The sequence below is a fragment of the Cottoperca gobio genome, chromosome 11, assembly GCF_900634415.1.
Source record: "Cottoperca gobio chromosome 11, fCotGob3.1, whole genome shotgun sequence".
Lineage (NCBI taxonomy): Eukaryota > Metazoa > Chordata > Actinopteri > Perciformes > Bovichtidae > Cottoperca > Cottoperca gobio.
Window position 1 is genome coordinate 5,534,394 of NC_041365.1, and position 18,765 is coordinate 5,553,158.

At 43.2% G+C, this 18,765-nt stretch overlaps 1 protein-coding gene across 1 annotated transcript in view; it reads right to left on the reverse strand.

Annotated features, from left to right (window-relative positions):
* The window catches only part of gabbr2 (gamma-aminobutyric acid (GABA) B receptor, 2), a 163,603-nt gene that overhangs the window by 31,754 nt on the left and 113,084 nt on the right, over nt 1-18,765 (reverse strand). The window lies entirely within an intron of this gene.

Sequence of the window (18,765 nt, forward strand, 5' to 3'; positions counted from 1 at the left end):
TATATAAATCTATCCCTCCTCTCTCTGCGTTCACTCGCTACACCAACGTCATCTTTATTATCTCATCATCTAGCCCCCCCCCCTACTCTACAGCCCTGTTCTGTCTTATTTCTAAATATTTATTTCCCTCTCAATTTGTTAAACCTGAATAACTTTTCAACTCAAATCTACATGTTAAAATCTGCCAGTGAGGAAATAAATGTTGTTATATTGACATCAGGGCTGTCACAATACCAGGTTTTACACAATTATCATGGCCTTAAGAAGTTGCCATAACAATATTATTATATCTCTAGAAAACTTGATAAATTCATCTTTAACTCTGTTTATTGTTAATTTTGTCTCTTTTTTTGGCAAACCCCCCCCCCCCCCCCCACACTAATCGAAATACAAGTGGGAGGGAGGCAAAGTGAGAAGGAAAAAAATGGCTCTTGATTATTTACACAATATTATCATATGTGTATAATTAATTAGCTTAAGTGTGTGTGATAGTGTATGGAAGCTAATACGAGCAGAGAGCATAACAGATCCCCCCCCCCCCCTCCCCCCCTCCACAGGACTCTGCTACACCAAACTGCAAAACTGTCTAATTACTGTACATGCATTTGCTGGAATTAAGTAATATTATCGTGACACGAGTGAAGTGACCAACCTTATGTCAACCCTCATGTGGTCACTTGCTTTAATAAAGGTCTCTCAGCAGGGGGAAGGACATTAAACCTAATGAGATTATTCCACTGGCAGTTTTCAGTTGTTTTAAGAGAAGCAACCTTTTAAAGGCTTAAAATTAGTTTAAAATACACATTAACAAAAGGTTTTCCTCTACAGCTGTTAGGAAACATCCTCCAGGCCTGGCATTAAAGTCTCCCTCACTTCTCTCTTTCTCACCATGTACTTCTCTGTTTGCCTCTGACTTAACCATTTCCCCATGCTCTTCCCATTCTTTTACACCATATGCTCCTTCAGTGACTCCACCTAGTCCTTCCTAAATCTCGCTACTCTAAATTTCGCTCACTTTTTCTCTCAGTAAGCCACATGTTTCATTCGTTCTCTTTGCCTTTCATCTTTTGCTCCTTAATACACCGTCTTATTTCACTTCCTCCTCCATTCCTATCTTCTCTCCATTCTTTCTATTCTCTGATCCCGATCCATTGACTACTGGGTCCGGCCTCTTGCTCGACCTTAGGAAGAGACCTAATGATACAGAAATGCAGCAGTGCTCTGCAGGAGCTCCATGATGCGCTGTGAGAGCAGGAAGGAAGCACACATACTCAAATAAAAAACACAAACGTAGGCACACATACAAACATGCACACTAAGGCACAGCTGCGAAGGCGCAATTGCAAATGTACTCCCACATGCCCGCACGCACGTGTCAGGGGCAAGTAGTGACACGAACGTGGCCAATGAGCCACACTGGAGGACAAGGAGGAGAGAGTTATATGATAGGAGCATCAATAGCAGCCTGCAGGAGCTGACACAATGAGTTCAACGCCATTGGCTTAATATGACAGTCCTGCCAACACCTCGCAGCCTCTGCAAAGAATACATGCGCACACACGTCCACATGCACACACCCACAAAAACATGGGTGAGTCAGACACTCCCAGGGGCATCTCTCCACCTAGCTAAAGCTTGGCTCTGAAAAACACAACACCTTATGGTTGGCTACTGGTGCCCAAGGAAACAGCAACACCATCCCAATTCCATCCCTGTACTATCTCTAACAGTACACACAGCACAACAATGTCCTAACGCACTTTGTATACGACACAATGTACCCGCAATTAGGAAGGCTTTAACATAAAGAGGGAAATGATTCACACCTTGCATTGTTTGTGTTCATCACTAAGCTAAATGTGTGTGCATAAGAGACAGTGTGGTTAAACACCAGCGTGTGTACAGTACAGGCTGATCAGCTCTGTGCTCCATCAGCAGCAGGCAGGAAATCAATAGGAGCTAAAAAAAAAAGTCAATTACTTCAACTGTCATTGGCCTGCCTCCCCCAAGGACAGTAACCAGTCACAGCAAAGAATGATGCGGCGCCACCAATCACAGCAGAGGAGGACCCCACCTGAGTCATAGAGGTAAGGTAATGGTGGCAGACAGGAAAGAGAAATCAGATATTTTCCGCTGATTAGGTACACATTAGGTTGAGCGTTGACATGCACTTGAATAGTTAATTAACCTAACACTAATCAATAAAACACCACAGTGTCCTTGCACACCTGAACAGGAACATATTCTGTGTGGATTGAAACCAGTGCTTACATTGTATCTGCAAAGATGCTGATATAGGGTCGTGGGTGGCCTCTGAATACACACACACACGCTCACACACATACACACTTAACTTTTCATCCAATTTTAGCCCATTTCCTCAAAAATCCAATAAATGTGTGCTATAGCTCAGAAAACAAGCCCATCGGATCTCTCTCACTGATGGCAGGCTTCCCCTCCAGACCAGTTAAAAGGTGAAAAGGATGCCAAAAAAGTGTCTATTCAGAAAGGAGATCAAAGCATAAGACAAATGCTTTTTGGAAAAGCTCCTTGTGTTCCCATTTTAGCAAGAATATGTGCTTTTCACAGTAATGGGCTGGACACTTCAGAGAAACAGAGTAACCGTCCAGTCTGATTCGGGAGTCATCAGTAGCTTGTCCAAAATGTTTTCAATGCATCAAATCAGCAGATATTGTCATTATCTGATGCACGTCCATCTCACAGTCAATTTTCAAAGGCCTGTTTTGAACACGCATAAAGCAATCAAGTCATGGAGATTTCCCTGGCGCTTACAGTCATGCATGCCATTATTGTTCTGATTCGTGTCATGTGCCAGCTAGACCCATCACAGTGAGAGCCTCGTGCAAAATTCAGGGATATATGCATCATAACTAGAGGTGGTGGTGAGGCCAGCTGAGTAATAGTGAAGGAAATTATTTTGAATACGCCGTGTCTGATTTTGGGACGCATTTCACATTTGGTAGCCACAGTTATACAAGTCGGACAAGCAGTACGAGCCCCAGAAGACTAATCATGTTTTAAACAACTCCCTAGTTTAGAGTCAAGCTCCAAAAACACTGGATACATGCAATTAAAAAGCAACCCTGATGATATCGACAGGGTAACTTTTCTCAAACTTTGAAAGGCTCCCTCCAGGGCCACTGAGGACATTATCCAAACACTTTTTACGGAGCAGAACTCCTCGTGAAGAGTATGCAGAACTTCATGTGTCAAATTAGTGAAGTGGCCCTTCTCTGACCTCTCTCTATGTCTTTCTGTGACCAAACTGTATTTTCAATGAAAGACACAGACACAAAGACAAACAGATGGGGGAAACACCCATATATCCATAGACGGAGCGATCCCTCTCAACACAATATAGCATCAACCGATTGAGCCGGAGATAGACGATTAGAGAGAGAGTAAACCCCAGGAAGGCAGAGTAATAACTTCTCTCTGATGTCCCGGCCACATGGAGCTGGCAGTGTGACAGAGGGATTATTATCGTCAGATGGTCAGATGGTGGTTGTTTTCGAGACTCAGCTGGTTGAGTTCGGCCATCGGGATCATCACCAGGTGCTGCCACGTCCTCCCTGGGCACAGACCCACCATTGGAGGGCACTGCAGGGTTGGTGCATTCCCTAGCAGGCAAGGTTGTGACAAGAATAATGTTGGATACACAGGACAAATATTTTGGTCTCTTTTCACTGGCAGGATGGTGCCAGATTTAGATCATATCATAGTTACTCTGAAGGAAAGAAAGAAAGAACGAAAAAAAAAAAACACTTGGACAAGCGCACTGAGAAGAAACGAAAACAGGAAAGCGAGCAAGAAAAAAGGGAAGAACAAGGCATGAGTACACAGTCTGCTGTTTGAGCGCGTGTCCTTGAATTAATTTAGTCCAAAATGTAAGAATAGAATTTCTACTCTGATTGAGGCAGATTAATTAAAAACCAAAGCCTTGTTAATTATACCAAGCTATCTCCGACAGATGAGCCCTCTGATGCGTTGTCTGTCCCTCTCTGTGATGCTCACCTCAGCTCCTCTGGCATTGTCCCACTTTAGCCCCAGCTCCTCTGTCTCTAGTACATTTTTACATCTGGGCTATAAGTTCATATTGCAAATCATCAGCCCTCCTTTGCTCTGTTATGGAAATTGCAGCACAGTAAAGCCCTTGTTGGTGATTATTTTTCTACCATATGTGTGTATTAATAATGTGTAAGGTTTTACACATTTTGATTTTATTTCTATTTATTATATATGCTGTAAATGGCATAATGCAAAGCACTTCAGGGTTGAGTTGGGACTGTGCAGCAACATAATGATGCTACTACTCCCTCGCTGCCACTTCTCGTTTCTTTCCCCTTTATAGGTGTAATGAAGAACAGCGAATACATCTCTCTCCCTCTCTCTTTCTTGCTCTCTCTCGTCTCTCGTCTCTCCATTTCTCTGCCACCTTATCGATCCGCCAATCCAATCAGGCTCTTGAGGCTACGTGAATCTCCTTCTGAGGACATGGCAGCACATTTAATCTGAGCACAAATCAATAGCAGTGCGTCTTGTGAAGGAATGCAAAGTGTATATGTATTTATATATTGAACATCTTTTCATGTGTGCATAAGTACAAAAATGCTGTGAATCAAGCTCGCAAATAGATGAATGTGTGTGTTATAAATCAGGTAGGAGTTAAGATGTTGCGGTGGAGGGAATCAGCCTGCAGGGCGTAATAAAGAGAGAGCCATAATGTATTACCTGCATAACTTCTTATTTGAGAAAGCTCTCTATAAAGTAGACATACTACACTGTAAAGATGAAATGATACAGATAGATAAGGTAACAGAGGAGAGCTTTTCCATGGGTGCTTGCAACCTGACACCTCACTGCAGATACAGTACTCTCTATATGAGGAATGCTGCACTGCTGTTATGGCTATTTTGAAACTGCAGTGCAACTCTTCAACCCATTATATATACAATATATAATATTCTGTGTGTGCTGGCGTCAGACAGAACCCAATATTGCTGTTTCACATCTTCTTTGCACACAACACTATCTGTATGCTGGAGTTGCAGCACACACAGCCTGCTGTAACTGAACATCATTGTGTTTAACTCTCTGCATCAGATTACATCACAGTGATGAACACAGTGTTTCGTGCATGGAGAACATACGCTTACATTAGAATAGTAAGTGCAGGCCCGCAAAAAGGAAGGACAGGTGTGCGCATACACGCATACAAACACACACACACACACACACACACACACACACACACACACACACACACACGCATACAAACACACACACACACAGTCATTTGGTGAAGGGCAGTAAGGCAGTCGATGTGGCAGCGTGTCAGTCAGGTTAATTACCGGACAGATGGCTGTCAGTGGCGATGGGTGGGTGTGGATGTGGGTGACATGCCTGAAAGATAACGACACCTCTTCTCTAAATATACACAAGTAATGCATTTACATAGGCGGGTGATAAGCAAATGTTCACACAGACACACACACATAGGCAAACTGACTGACAATCAGCAGATTGTGCTTCCAGCATGCAAGCATCTCTACACTGCTATCTAATCATCTCCCAGCTATTTTCTTTTTCTCCGCCATCACCTCTTCTTGCTCTTTCTCTCTTCCCCTTTGCTCCTCACACCGCTTCTGCGTCTCTGCTCTTTCACTCTCTCACAGTGACACGTCTCACCATTCAAATCTCACGCAGAGAGCGCCTGCCTCGCTGCAGCTGATAATGTGCAATGCGCCACAGAGAAGCAATCAGACAATTTAACAGAGAAATAAACAAGCAGTTCACAGGACAGGTAATTCATCAATAATGACTGCAAATTTCTGCCAACATTTCTAGTTTTGGGCCATTATGACGTGTCGTCAACATGCTATGGTTGCTCTATTCCAATGGGACAAAAGAAGCACTCATGCTTAAGTTATAGCATTATGCAATGTTAAATTAAGCAGTGATGGCTGGGATGGTGCGCTTCTTTTTTTGTTTGACTAGAGATTATGCTAAGAAAGATCACTTGATCTGTGATGTGTAGCTTTGGCAACGACTTTGATGCTAATGTTGCAAGATGCTAAATGCATCTGACCTCAATGAGGACACCTCCCTGATGCCACTTCTATATTAAACTTGGGAGGTAAGATTAAAGTTTTTTAAAAAAGAAGAAGAAAAAGCATGCCATGTAACCCTGAAAGAGGCAATAGCAAAGATAAGTGGATGAGGTATAGTTCAAGTAGTGCCATATGGTTTATATCATCCCTCTCCTGTGATGCACTTTCTGGGAGTATTGATCCAGGGACGTTCATAATCTCCCTCTGCTCTTTGTGTTTCCGGATGTTTGCGGGTGGCAGAGGTGCTTGCAGAGGGAGGGAGGGGAAATGAGAGAGCTGAAACCAGGCCCAAGGACAGCTTGTTATGCTCATTGGGGTGTAAAGAGGATCGCAAATATGGGACATTTATGAAAATGATAACTATTAGTTGCATTACAATGATGTTGGGTTCAGAGTTATTGGCAGCAATGTCGTATTAAATGAAGGCATACAGCAATTATCAGATGTGAAATAGCTCACTGAGCTATGTAGCATGTCGTATCGATGGCTTAACGCAGTAACCTGTGTGGCTGTTATCCATTTAGAATGCCACACACCAGATTACCGCTTAATTGGAACCATTTTCCCCCTTGAATGTTTTGTTCCAATCACCTGCACCACCCCTTCTTTTTTTATTTAAAGAGCATTATTAATAATGCCTGAAGCAATATTAATACTTTAACTGCCAAGCTGACAGCGAAAAGTGTGCGGGCTTCGCTCTAAAAAAAAAGATACCTGCTAAGATCAAAGTAAGCGGAGAATTCACAAGGGTCAAATCCAATCTCACCATGCTCCACTCACAATGCCAACAGAACTCCTCCGGGCTCTTTGAAGAGTCGACTTTGGAAATGACAGGACACAAAATCTCAGGTTGGAAGAGGAGGACAGAGGGTTTTAACGCACGCACACACACACACACACACACACACACACACACACACACACACACACACACACACACACACACACACACACACACACACACACACACACACACACACAGATCACTCTGATGGATCAGACCACATCAGTCACAACATCACATCACAGACAGATGAGAAAGTGAAATTGTAAACCTGCAAAGGAAAAACATCTCTCTGGAGGACAGCGTTACATGAGCCAGGCATTGGTCTGACAAACCAAAGCGGCGAGAGTATTGCCACCTGTAGTGACTGCTTGAATTAACACGAACAGCTGCTTCTATAAACTGTGCACACGTCATGCGTTTCCTCTGGTCTTGCTGCTATCAATCATGTCGTTTAGTATTTGCAATACATTGTCAGCTAAATTCCACCAGAGGTAATACTTCTCAGTTGCAGCAGTTTCTCTGGGCTTTTTTCTCTCACATATAGACACATTTCAACATACCTTTAACACTGATACCAGAACGCAACAAACGCGCACAACAACAGTTTGTTTCATCCGACTCCAATGAGTTTGGGGCGGGAACGAGACTGGAATGGTGCCAGCTTGTTGCAGCCGCGTTGAGTTTAATTATCTGACCTTCCCGTCGACTGGCTCACAGGCTCCCCGCCGATGGCAAGTGCTAATCAATGTCACCATTGGCAGTGTGATGATAAGTAGCCATGACACCCCCTATTCTCCCCTCTCTCCCTCTGTCTCTCATCACATGTATTCAGCTTCATCTCCCCTAATGTCTCTATCTCAGTAGTTATAGCTGGTCTGTTGGCAGTCTCCCTTTATCTCCCCCCTCTGTCTCTATCTTTCTCTTTTCAGCATTGTCCTCCCTCTCACGTGCTTCTTTTCCCCTGCCTATTCTTCCCCTCTCCTCTCGTCTCTCTCTCTGTCTCCCTCTCGTCTCCTTGAGTCCCCTATCCCTCTTTCCCTGTCCTCCAATCTTCAGCCCTCTATACTGTTAGTGTAAAGTCTGCAGTGTGCCGAAGGCTCAAGGTCTTGTGTAAAAGAACTCTTCCACTTAGCTGAATGTATTTGTATTCCTGGGCTCATAGTGCTGAGGCAGCGCCGGTACTTTGTTCAAGCAGAGGCGAAGTGCTCTCATCTCCCCATCACTGGGCGACCTTGGTGGTCTCCTAGACATGACTCCTAGGAGCGGTGTATGTGAGTTGTGTGTGCTTATGTGTGAAACAGTGTGGTATCAGTGATTAACCTTTGTCTAATTGACCCCTCCCCTCACCGAGTGTCATTGAGGCACCAAAGTCTGTCAGTGGTGCCTCCTCGTCCTTGAGGTGAACACAGCACTGCTTAGGCTGTGCACTGTCGATGCGGCGTGAGAGCATGAAAAGTAATTAGGAATTAAAGGTAAGAAAAATGATTCCGAGTAGATCTCACAATAACAAAGTTCTCATCTCACACAGCTGCTAAATTATTCATGAATCTTGTCACTGTAGTTTGGCATTTATAGCATATTCTAGATGAATTACATTACATACACTGAGGTCATTCATGGTGTGTTGAAACATTTCTGTTGAAAATAATCATTAGCTACATTAAAACACGGTTGGGTGTGATATCACTGAGCTACTCGTGTTGTTTTGGGTATAACTGAAACTCATCTGTATTAAAAGGCAGTTAATAGGCCCTAGCTGTGTATTTTTTACCTATCAAAAGTAAATGTTGTTTCTTAGAGTAAAAGACACTCTATTTGTGCCAAGTCAGTCAGCACTAAAGTCAGTCAAGGTACCTCATTAAAGGAGGCTCTTGGATGTTGTAAAAGAAAAAGAACAATCCATTGGTTCAATCTCTGGCAGCTTGGCCAAGTGTGGTGTGGCAAGCCAGCAAAGGTCATATAGTATGCTTGGCACAGCACTAGTGACAACTATTGGTTGGTCTTTCTATCCTGTTTCATGCTGTCAGCACGAAGAGTAGCAGGTGTGTATTCCAAATGAGAAAACAAAGAGAAAACACATCATTTTATTCATAAAAAAAGGGGAATAATTCCCAAAGGTGTCTGTGTATGGGGCTTGGTTAAGGTACTCATCATAGACACTGCAGTAGTAAAAACAAGATATTGTTCTATAATTTTAGTTCAGCCTTAGCAACGAGTTTGAATGAAACTTGTTCTTTCTTTCTTTCTTTTTCTTTAAATGTGGGTTTTATTATAGCCCATTGAATCAAATAATAGCGGAAAGATATCCTCCAGTGTTCTAGTATTTTCCATAATAAAGAGATTCAATAAATACTGTAATACAGAATATTTAAGGTTAAATGAAAAATAATCAAATAAATCCCTAATGAGCTACAAGGTTGCTCAGAGAAAAGCATCTGGTAGGGACAAGATCATTCTGTATGTGGTTGGTTTGAGTTCAAGGGTCGCAGACTCAAACTTTCTTATTCAGACAAACAGCTTTCTGAATGATAACAAGGTTAATGATGGTCAAATGGATGGAGGGGCTGAACAATTGTGAGACACATTTGTATCTAAGTGTACCTCATCATCACCTCACTGCCTCTGGGACCACCATCATCACCATCATTATCATCATCATCACATACAGAATCATTGCCATCATCAAGAGCTGCATTACTATCTTGAGTCTCTAACTAATCATGTCTCTGCCCATGGCTAGATGAGATAGAGCTGCCTTTCCCTGTGTGTGAGCGTGTGTGTGTGTGTATGTGTTTGTGTGTGTGTGTGTGTGTGTGTGCGCGTGTGTGTGCGTGTGTGTGTGGGTTGCTGAGCCATAATGGAATCCTCAGGGCTGTGGATGAGCCGAAGAGGAGGAAAATTGATGGATGTGTCTGGTCACTGATGGAGGGTGTCTCTGGTAAGAAAGAGAGACAGAGGGAGGGAGGACGATGGAAAGAGAGGAAGAGGCCGAAATGAATGGAAGGACGAAATGTGAGAAGGGACAGGAAGCAAAGGAAAGAGGAAAACAGAAGGCTAGAGGGCATTATATTTACAACAAGTAAAAGGAAGGAGGGGATGCGGGATAGCATGGCAAAGTGTATGTGGGTTTTTGACTGGGATTAGATATTATAAAGACAAAATTGTCAGCAATTGAAAGTCAATTTTGAAAAACCAAATGAGCAAACAGCAAGAGTGTGTGTGTGTGTGCATGTATGTGCATACATATACGTACAGTATATCCAGTGTCCACTTACAGTACACCTGTACACTGGATAATGCCTTAGCTGTAACAGCGGGAACTCTTGACAACCACTTTTCATTTGGAAGACTTCTAATTGGTCAATTGCATACCCCTCATCTCAATCAGCTGTCGCCTAGCAACTGCAGTATGGGGGAGCATTAAGAGAGGAGCAGGGGGAGAAAAGGGCTGGGCAAAAAAGTGAGAGGACAGCAAAAGAGAGGTGCGGGTGGGTGATGGCGGAGGTCTGGGGCGAGAGAGAGAGAGAGAGAGAGAGAGAGAGAGAGAGAGAGAGAGAGAGAGACGAGAGAGAGAGAGAGAAAGAGAAAAGAGAGAGAGAGAGAGAGAGAGAGATAGGATAGAGAAGAAGAGAAGAGAGAGAGAGAGATAGAGAGATAGAGGAGATCGCGAGAGAGAGATAGAGAGAGAGAGAATCACACAGCTACGTACAGATGAAGGGAAATTAAAATGAGGTAGTATTGCCACCCAATTCCATTTTCAACATATTCACTTGAACAGGCTCAGTCATGCACGACTACATGTCCAATTTACCAGCTAGAGTGTCAACAAACACTGCACCTCCAAATCTGTCCTCAGAGAAACCTTCTTGCATGATTCGCTGATAACGCTGTCAGCTCGCACATACCATACACTCACAAGACAAATACCAGTGCAGTGCCAAAGCATCGCAAAACATACTGGCTAAATATTCTCCACAACAATTACGAAATCCTGTGTAAACTGGAACCTGTGTTGACTTCACTAGATATCCAGGTTCCCCTCATCTTTCCAAAACTTTCAAACTTTAACATACCAGGTTGTTGAACCATTGCAGAGGTACCGACTGCAGGATGAGACTTCAAATATAGAAACATTGGACTACCCTGATGTGGATCCCAACTTTGATGGGATATACTGTATATTTGGTCTAGCATTAAAGAAGCCTCTCACAATCCTGACCACCAGCACGTTCATTTTAACAATCTGTGTAGAACTGTTGCATCTGAAGGGTGAGCTGAATGACTCCCTCTGCGGGCTCACAGTACTTTCTTTCACATAATGTTTTTCTCTTACGTGTAACATGATTCATAATGTTTAAGAGTTTATAGACACAAAGACATTAAAGCATATCCAGCTTCTATTTGCATCAGTTCACATTGCAGCGCTCTTTATGTAGGTTGAGGTTTTTGTCCTTTTGGGTGGAGTAAAGTCGTGACTCCTTGTGCTGGCTGGGACATGTAAAAACGGGCAGGTCTATAAACAGAAAAGGGTATCCCTCAGGGTAAAACCTGTGACACTCTTGGAGGACTTAAAAAAAGAAAAGAGGCCAACGTCAGAGGCACCATGCTGCTCTGTAGAACCTGTGCACAATATGTACAGAAATAGTGAATGGGTTATGTGGTGTCATATCAGCAAGACGATTACAACAGAGCCTCTTCTAATGGGGGCTTCTGGATTAGAAGAGGGTGGTTAACAATGCAATGACCTACAGTAGAGACACATGTCTTACATTCACAACAACACTAGAACTTGATGCAATCTAATAATGCAACACACGCAGTAACAATACTTTACTATAACCATAACAATGCATAACCATACTTTAGGGATCGACAAGCTGTCAGATACTCATGCAGCCATTACCAATCACAAAGAATGTGTGAGCTCTATGTAGCCTTCCCTTTTGTTCTCTCCCTCCCTTTCCTTCCTTCGTTCCTCCAGAGGTGGTCGATGAGAAAAGGCCTAGGTGGGTGGTAGTTATCCCTTAATGACCCAGTTTACTTTGAAAGGGCATTGATCTCAGCCAGTGCTTTACTCAATGCTAACTGAGAGGCCTGAAAGCTCATTTTAGCACCATCTTAGCACCGTTAGTGCTGCATGAATAATGATGCAGATGACATTGATCTTCGTTCTACAAAATAAATTCTTTATGATTCTCACTTCATGTCATATCACATCTTTTTCTCCGTCATTGGGAATATGATTACTCACTGGATAAATGTGTAATTCAATTCAGACATTGTTTAATCTCCACAATTCTGAGCTAAAGTATAAGAGACTGGGGTATGCAAGCAGGAGGGGGAGCAACAACACCGTGGGCAAGTGAGTGTGTGTGTGTGTGTGTGTGTGTGTGCGTGCGTGCGTGCGTGCGTGCTGTGTGTGTGTGTGTGTGTGTGCGTGTGTGTGTCCTTGTGCGTGTGTGTGTGTGTGTGTGTGAATCCAAAGAATACCAATGTATTTGTCCTACCTTTGGGCAATCACTGGTTTCTGTTCATTTCTGTTTTTGAATAAAAATCAAGTTGCAGCATCTTTAAACCTGCAGTGCGGAACTTTTGACGACGCACGCTTATGACGTACGCCTGCAGGTGAGCATCTCACCACTCCCGGGAGCCCGTTGATCTTTTTATGAATTGAATCCTTCCTCAAAACACAAAGTTTCTTTTTTTAATCTGGAGCATCCACTTCAGAAACTTCTCTTGGACGCTTCTTAGGACGTAGAAGTTGCAGTAAACTTAATAATATAATATTTATAAAACATTTATATAACATTCAAAAACGAGCGGTGAAGTTGATATCATCTCAAACATGTGTACACGCACACGGCCTGGCCGACTTCGATCCACATAGAAGCCCAGTGGAGGACACTCACTGTCAGACACACTTATCATCTGTCTGGCTACAGGAGCTTTGCTGGCACAAGTCTCACTCCCTTCGGCCACGCTTGCCACTTTTTTCCCCATCTCACCCTCCCAACACCAAATCCTGGCTTGAACTGGAGACATGGCTGGTGTGTCTATCCCTCCCGTAGCGTTTAATAAGAGCAGGAGATGGAGAATTAATAGAAAAGGGGAAAGTGTGAGGAAAATAATTGCCGGGAGAAGTTAAAGAGAGAAGGGAAGGTGAAAAAAGAAAAGGAAAACTTTCAGGTCAGCCTGAGTCTTGTCCACCGGTACTGCTGGCACAAGCTTGCTTTCGATGTTCTCAGCTTTTTTCAACACACTCCCATGGGGCACGAGCTGGCCAAATGAGGAGAAGCGGGAGAGGGATAGAGGGAGGTCGGTGCAGGAGGTATGGAAGGGGTCTGCAAATAGAAAAGAGGCTGGTACCACGATTCTGATGGAGAAACGTCATACAGAGGGACAACGGGAATGAAATGAATAGATGACAAAGGTGGAGAGCAAGAGAGAGAGAGAGAGAGAGGAGAGAGAGAGAGCGAGAGCGAGAGCGTGAGCGAGAGCGTGAGCGAGAGCGAGAGAGAGAGTGAGTAAGGGAATAAGCAAAAGATAGCACAATAAATAAAAGAGAGGGGATTGAATGTGAGAAAACCTCATACCTCAGGGAGCAGCAGAAAGTATGTTGCAGCTGAGAAAGGACTCTGGGAAAAGTCACCAGTAGAAGTGAGAAGAAGAAGATGGACAGAAAAGATAGGTAAAGGAATAATAGGTCTTACACTAGTTTAAATATAAATAACCACAAGTTTAAAGTTGATGTTTCTGCTCTAATCGTGTTATTAATGTGCACTGTGTTTTCAGGCTAGAGCTGAATAGAACGTAAGCACGTGCATATAAGTGTGAAGGCACATGATTGATTGTGCTGCATTTACACCAAACTCTAAAACAGCAAGCCAGTATATGCTACTCAAATGATCCAAACAATGTTTATGCTTAAAAAAAGATTTAACAAGAGATATATGCAATTCAAGCAAGGTGGCAGGGAGTAGCACTACCAACAGTAAACACAAACTTGTATGTATGCAAATACAATGTGCTAGTAGTGAGTCATACGTGGCTTGCTCCTTCCGCTGCGATATGAAGATTAGGAACAGATGCGTTTATTGCCAAAGCGCTGAGTTAAAACTCTCCTCTCATGTCCTCTGTCCTCTGTGTCTCTCTGTTCTCGTGTGATCTCTCTGTTTGTTTCTTATCTACTGTATCTCTATCTCTTCTATCTATGTATCATATGTTATGTCTCTGCTCTCTTCTCCCGTCTATATCTCTCTCGTTATGTTTCTCTATCTCTTCTCTGTACTCATCTCTCTCTCTCTCTATCTATTCTTCTCTCTCATCTCATATGTCTCTTCTCTCTGTATCTGTTCTTGTCTCTGTATCTGTGTCTATGTTTGTTTTGTCTCTTCATCTCTGGTCTGTTCTTTCTCTATCTCTCTCTCTTCATCTGTACTCTATGTCTCTCTCTCGGTATCTCTCTCTCTCTGTATCTCTGTCTCTTGGTCTCCTCTCTCTCTCTGCTCTTGTCTCTCTCTCTCTGCTCTGTCTCCTCTCTCTCTCTCTCTCCTCTCTGTCTCTCTCTCTCTCTGTCTCTCTCTCTCTCTCTGTCTCTGTCTCTGTCTCTCTCTCTCTCTCTCTCTCTCTCTTCTCTCTCTCTCTCTCTCTCTCTCTCTCTCTCTCTTCCCCTTACTGCGTACACATGGGGACGGTTGAGGCAAGGGAAGCAGAAGGAAAACTTCTAAACTTCTGCATGGGAATATGCATGAATGTGTGTGTGTGTGTGTGTGTGGATACACATTTCAGGTTATTGTTCATCTATCAGCCCAGCGCATGTATTTCTATATAGATGTTCTCTACATGTGTCGCCATACTGAAGTGGGTGCCCTAACACGCTATTTTTGCCTCATGGATCAACAGTGCGGCTCTCCGCGTTATGGATGTCAGAAACCATGGACGTTGCCATGGTGATTCCACACTGCAATATAAGCCCGCCTGCCTGCCGATGCTTGCAGCAGCTTCCAAGCTGGGAAAAAACGACAGAGGAGGGGGGGGGGGGGGGGGGGCGGGGCAGGGGAGACAAGAGGACAGACTAGTGTAGAGGGGTCTGCGGCAGGATCCACCAGAATGCTAATCATCCTTTCTCGACAGTTTGTCCTTCATTATGCAGGAGACAATACCCAGGACAACAAAAGAGGGCGGTAATCTGCAAGAATGCAAAAATGCACAGACATATGTACAAAAGCGCTTTCATGCATGAGTGGGCACACACACTCCACATGTACATATACAGACTGAAACATACAAACAAGGTCATATGCATGAACACACACTTGTTACACAATGCGACAAACACAGAAATTAACGCTTGTGTGTGCATTGAGACAGCAACATGTGTCAGTACTGCAAGGATAAATCTGATGGCAACCAGCAGACTGCCCTGCTGCTGAAACATCCACGCCATTAACAAATGCTCAATTATTAACGAGCCACAAAATGGATCTAATTGCTCACTGCAGCCCAACGTCTCCATCAGCATTCCTACGACTCTCTGGAGCAGCCGGAGTTGTACCTGCTCCAAGTAAGCTCTCTGGGAAAAGAAAGACACTGATATGCAGAATATTCCCTGTGCTGTTAGGATTCAGGGTCGGACCAGTGCATGGAATCGGGGGGAGAAAGTGGAGTTGCAATTACAGTACCATCGTGGCCAAGTTGTCTTTAATCTCATCACCATTTTTATTGAATTCAGCATATAAAGTTGTGTTTTATGTACATTTCATATTGAAGTGCAGATCAGAGCCCAGACTTGGTTTAAAGAGGTTGGGGACAATGTCAAGGTCACAAGTCATTTCTGGTGAAGGCGTATCATCTGCATACTGTAATTAAAAGAAGACTCTGGGGTCACTCTACTCTCATTTTAGAGTCTCAAAGACTTAACTCCCTACATGATCTCTGGCCCTTCTTTACTTTTCTTTGGGCGGGTATTAAATCAGTCATGTTTTATAAATAATTCCACAAGGATCTATCGTCAGCCTCTTCACAGTTTCATCTTCTTGTTAATGCTAATAAAGGATGCAAAGGGGGATGCCCTAGTTTTGCTAATGGTAGCTCATTAAGCTTAGCTTGCTGGATTCAGAGCAGTGGGTTCACCCCTGGTGATGCAGAGTTTTAACTTTGTCCATGTTTCCAGCAGGGTAAGTCTTGGCTATATAGCATGAGCAAGATCATTTTACCCAAAAATCTCAATAGCCACTTATTGTATCTGTGACCACCGCAGGGAATAGATATGGTTGCACGCAGGAGTACCCACTTAAAGTGAGCTACAGTAAGTTTCTCTCCCAAACACACACTTTATCATGATCATTCCTGACTGTCCTCACACTGTATGTGTATCTGAACAAAAAAAAAGAAGCAACTAGAGTACCTCTCCTGTAAATAATGTGTGAGTACCCTTGTTGGTCCTGTGTCAAAGGAAACTCTCTTGTGAGATGGTTCAAACATAAAATGTGGTGGACTTGCAAAAACTGTGGCAGTGACCGTTCAATAACACCAGGTTGTCATACTGCATACCCTTGGGTACAGCAGGTAGTTACAGTGCTCTGGTCCCAAGGTCAATGTTATTCCCAATCCTCCACAGCGGGGAAGAGAAATGAAAAGGGGGGAGGAGGGGAGATTTTGACACGGAAAGAAAACGAGAAAAGACAGACAGAGAAGTCACAGGGGACGAGGTGGACTAGCATGATGTGAGAGCTCACAGGAATCTTGGTAAGTAATGGTCCTTCTCCCTGCGCCAATTATTGTTAGAGCTAGTCTCACTGGCTCCAAAGCTCTATGGAGACCATCCAACATGGCCTCATTCCTCACCCACTCAACTAGTCCCCATTCCAAGTGAACGTTAAGCCCAAAAATAGCAAAATAGTGTTAAATAAAACACAAGGGGTGTGGACACGTTGCTATACGTAGTGGATAAAAAAAGATCAAGTCAAGTTCGACTAATTTGTTGTCCTTTCATTGCCAACGCAGCAGCTTCATTGAAATGAATGAGGAGGTTGTGCTACTTGATGCAGCGATAATGTCCGTCTGAACGAGGCCTCTGTATCTGGTATTACCATAATGTGTTTTCATTTTCCATTCCCCTTTTCCTTAACTTCCTTAACTTCCTACTGAGTTTTTTTTTGGGTTTCCATATGCTGTCTGGTCCCACCTGACAAGCCTGGAGGCCCAGAGGAGCACCAGGCTGCCTCTCCCACAGCTGACGCCCAAGGGTCCACTGCTGCTGGTGCTGGAAATCTGGGCAGGTATGTAGAGTCTCTGCCTCAGCCCAGGCATGCACATCCACAACCCCAGGGGGCATGCAGACTCTTACACTGAGTAGTTAATATATTCACTACTCTCCCCTGGCCGGGGGCTTAGAGTCTGAGAATACTCCACGAGGACCCGACTGCATACACTGACAACATTCACAAATGAATATGTTAAGCAAGGCTTTGCTACACCCTTTAGGCAGGCTTAAATATATAAGTGACTATCACCACAAAGGAAATAAGGCTTTGTCTAGAGTTGTACAAATGTGCAAAGCATACCTTCAGAGTATGCCATAAGGTGCACAAGAATGTAAATACATCTAGCAAGATATCATTCACCCACAGGAACATTTTCATCAAGGACTATGAGAAAAAATAACCTCAGAAAAGTTGACCTGCTCACAGTACTCTTAGATAAGCGCTATTTATCACTTCACAGGGTTTTCATTTAATTGAAGAGGCAAAAAAGTCAAAACTGGGTGCCAGACAGTGTCAGTCACCCTTCCATCCCCCCCCCCCCCCAGGACCGTGGCAACAAGCAAGCAAACAACCATTCAAAGTGATCAAAAGAAGTCTTCATGAAAATTCATATTCGAATCTGCCTTTCACTGCAGTGACCTTTTAATAACCTCCGTTTAGTAGAAGGGTAAATGAGGATTCAACCAATGCCGTCGATTTCTGAGGACTTTGGTCTCTTGGGAGCCAGTAAACGGTCTCGTAGCATACATACAGAGGTATAGGGGACTTGAAAGAGAACTCATTAGGGAAAATATCTCCACTTGGCAGTATCTACAGTGTGTGGTCTTCAAAGACAGGCGATATAATCTCGGCTGCAGTAGAATAATTGCTCCTATTTGTCAGTTGTTAGCAGCAACACAGAAGTAAACATAATCTCTCCACTTCCATTGAGTTGTGTGACAGCCCATAATGGAAATATTATAACAATATAAAATAGATTTTTACTTTAACACATGCAGTGATCCAATAAACAGGTATGAAAGTGAAACTTACCAGAGGCCTTAACATGACATTGGATATTATTGTCGTCTTGTCTTTCATTTCTTTTTGCCATTTTGCTTCACATAGGGTGGCTAAAAATAATTATGGTATATCAAACAGCAGCTGCAATGCATTTCATTACTAACAGCTCATTGACACACAGATACAATTCCCATCCCAATTGTACAGTTTCCCTCACTGCACCAGCTTATAACCCATTTTACCATTACACCGCATTAGTTGCCCCCGGCCTAATGCGAGCCCATTTTTTTGTGTAACAATTTAATAGATTGAGGAACGGTTGAGTTCTGCAGCCTCCTATGCTTAACCAGTGGAACACTGAACCATCTATTTAACGGCATGAGCTGATATTTTTTAAAAACAAGACAAAAAAAAAGACTAGGCTCAAAGCTGTTTTAATATATGCAGCTAAAAAATCTAACTGACTCAAGCATTTAACCCACCATTTTAGTGTTAAGCTGTACAGAAAGGCAGATGTACCAAACAGTGAAGCCACACTGCATAATGTTTTAAACTACAGAAATATATGTATAAAAAAATA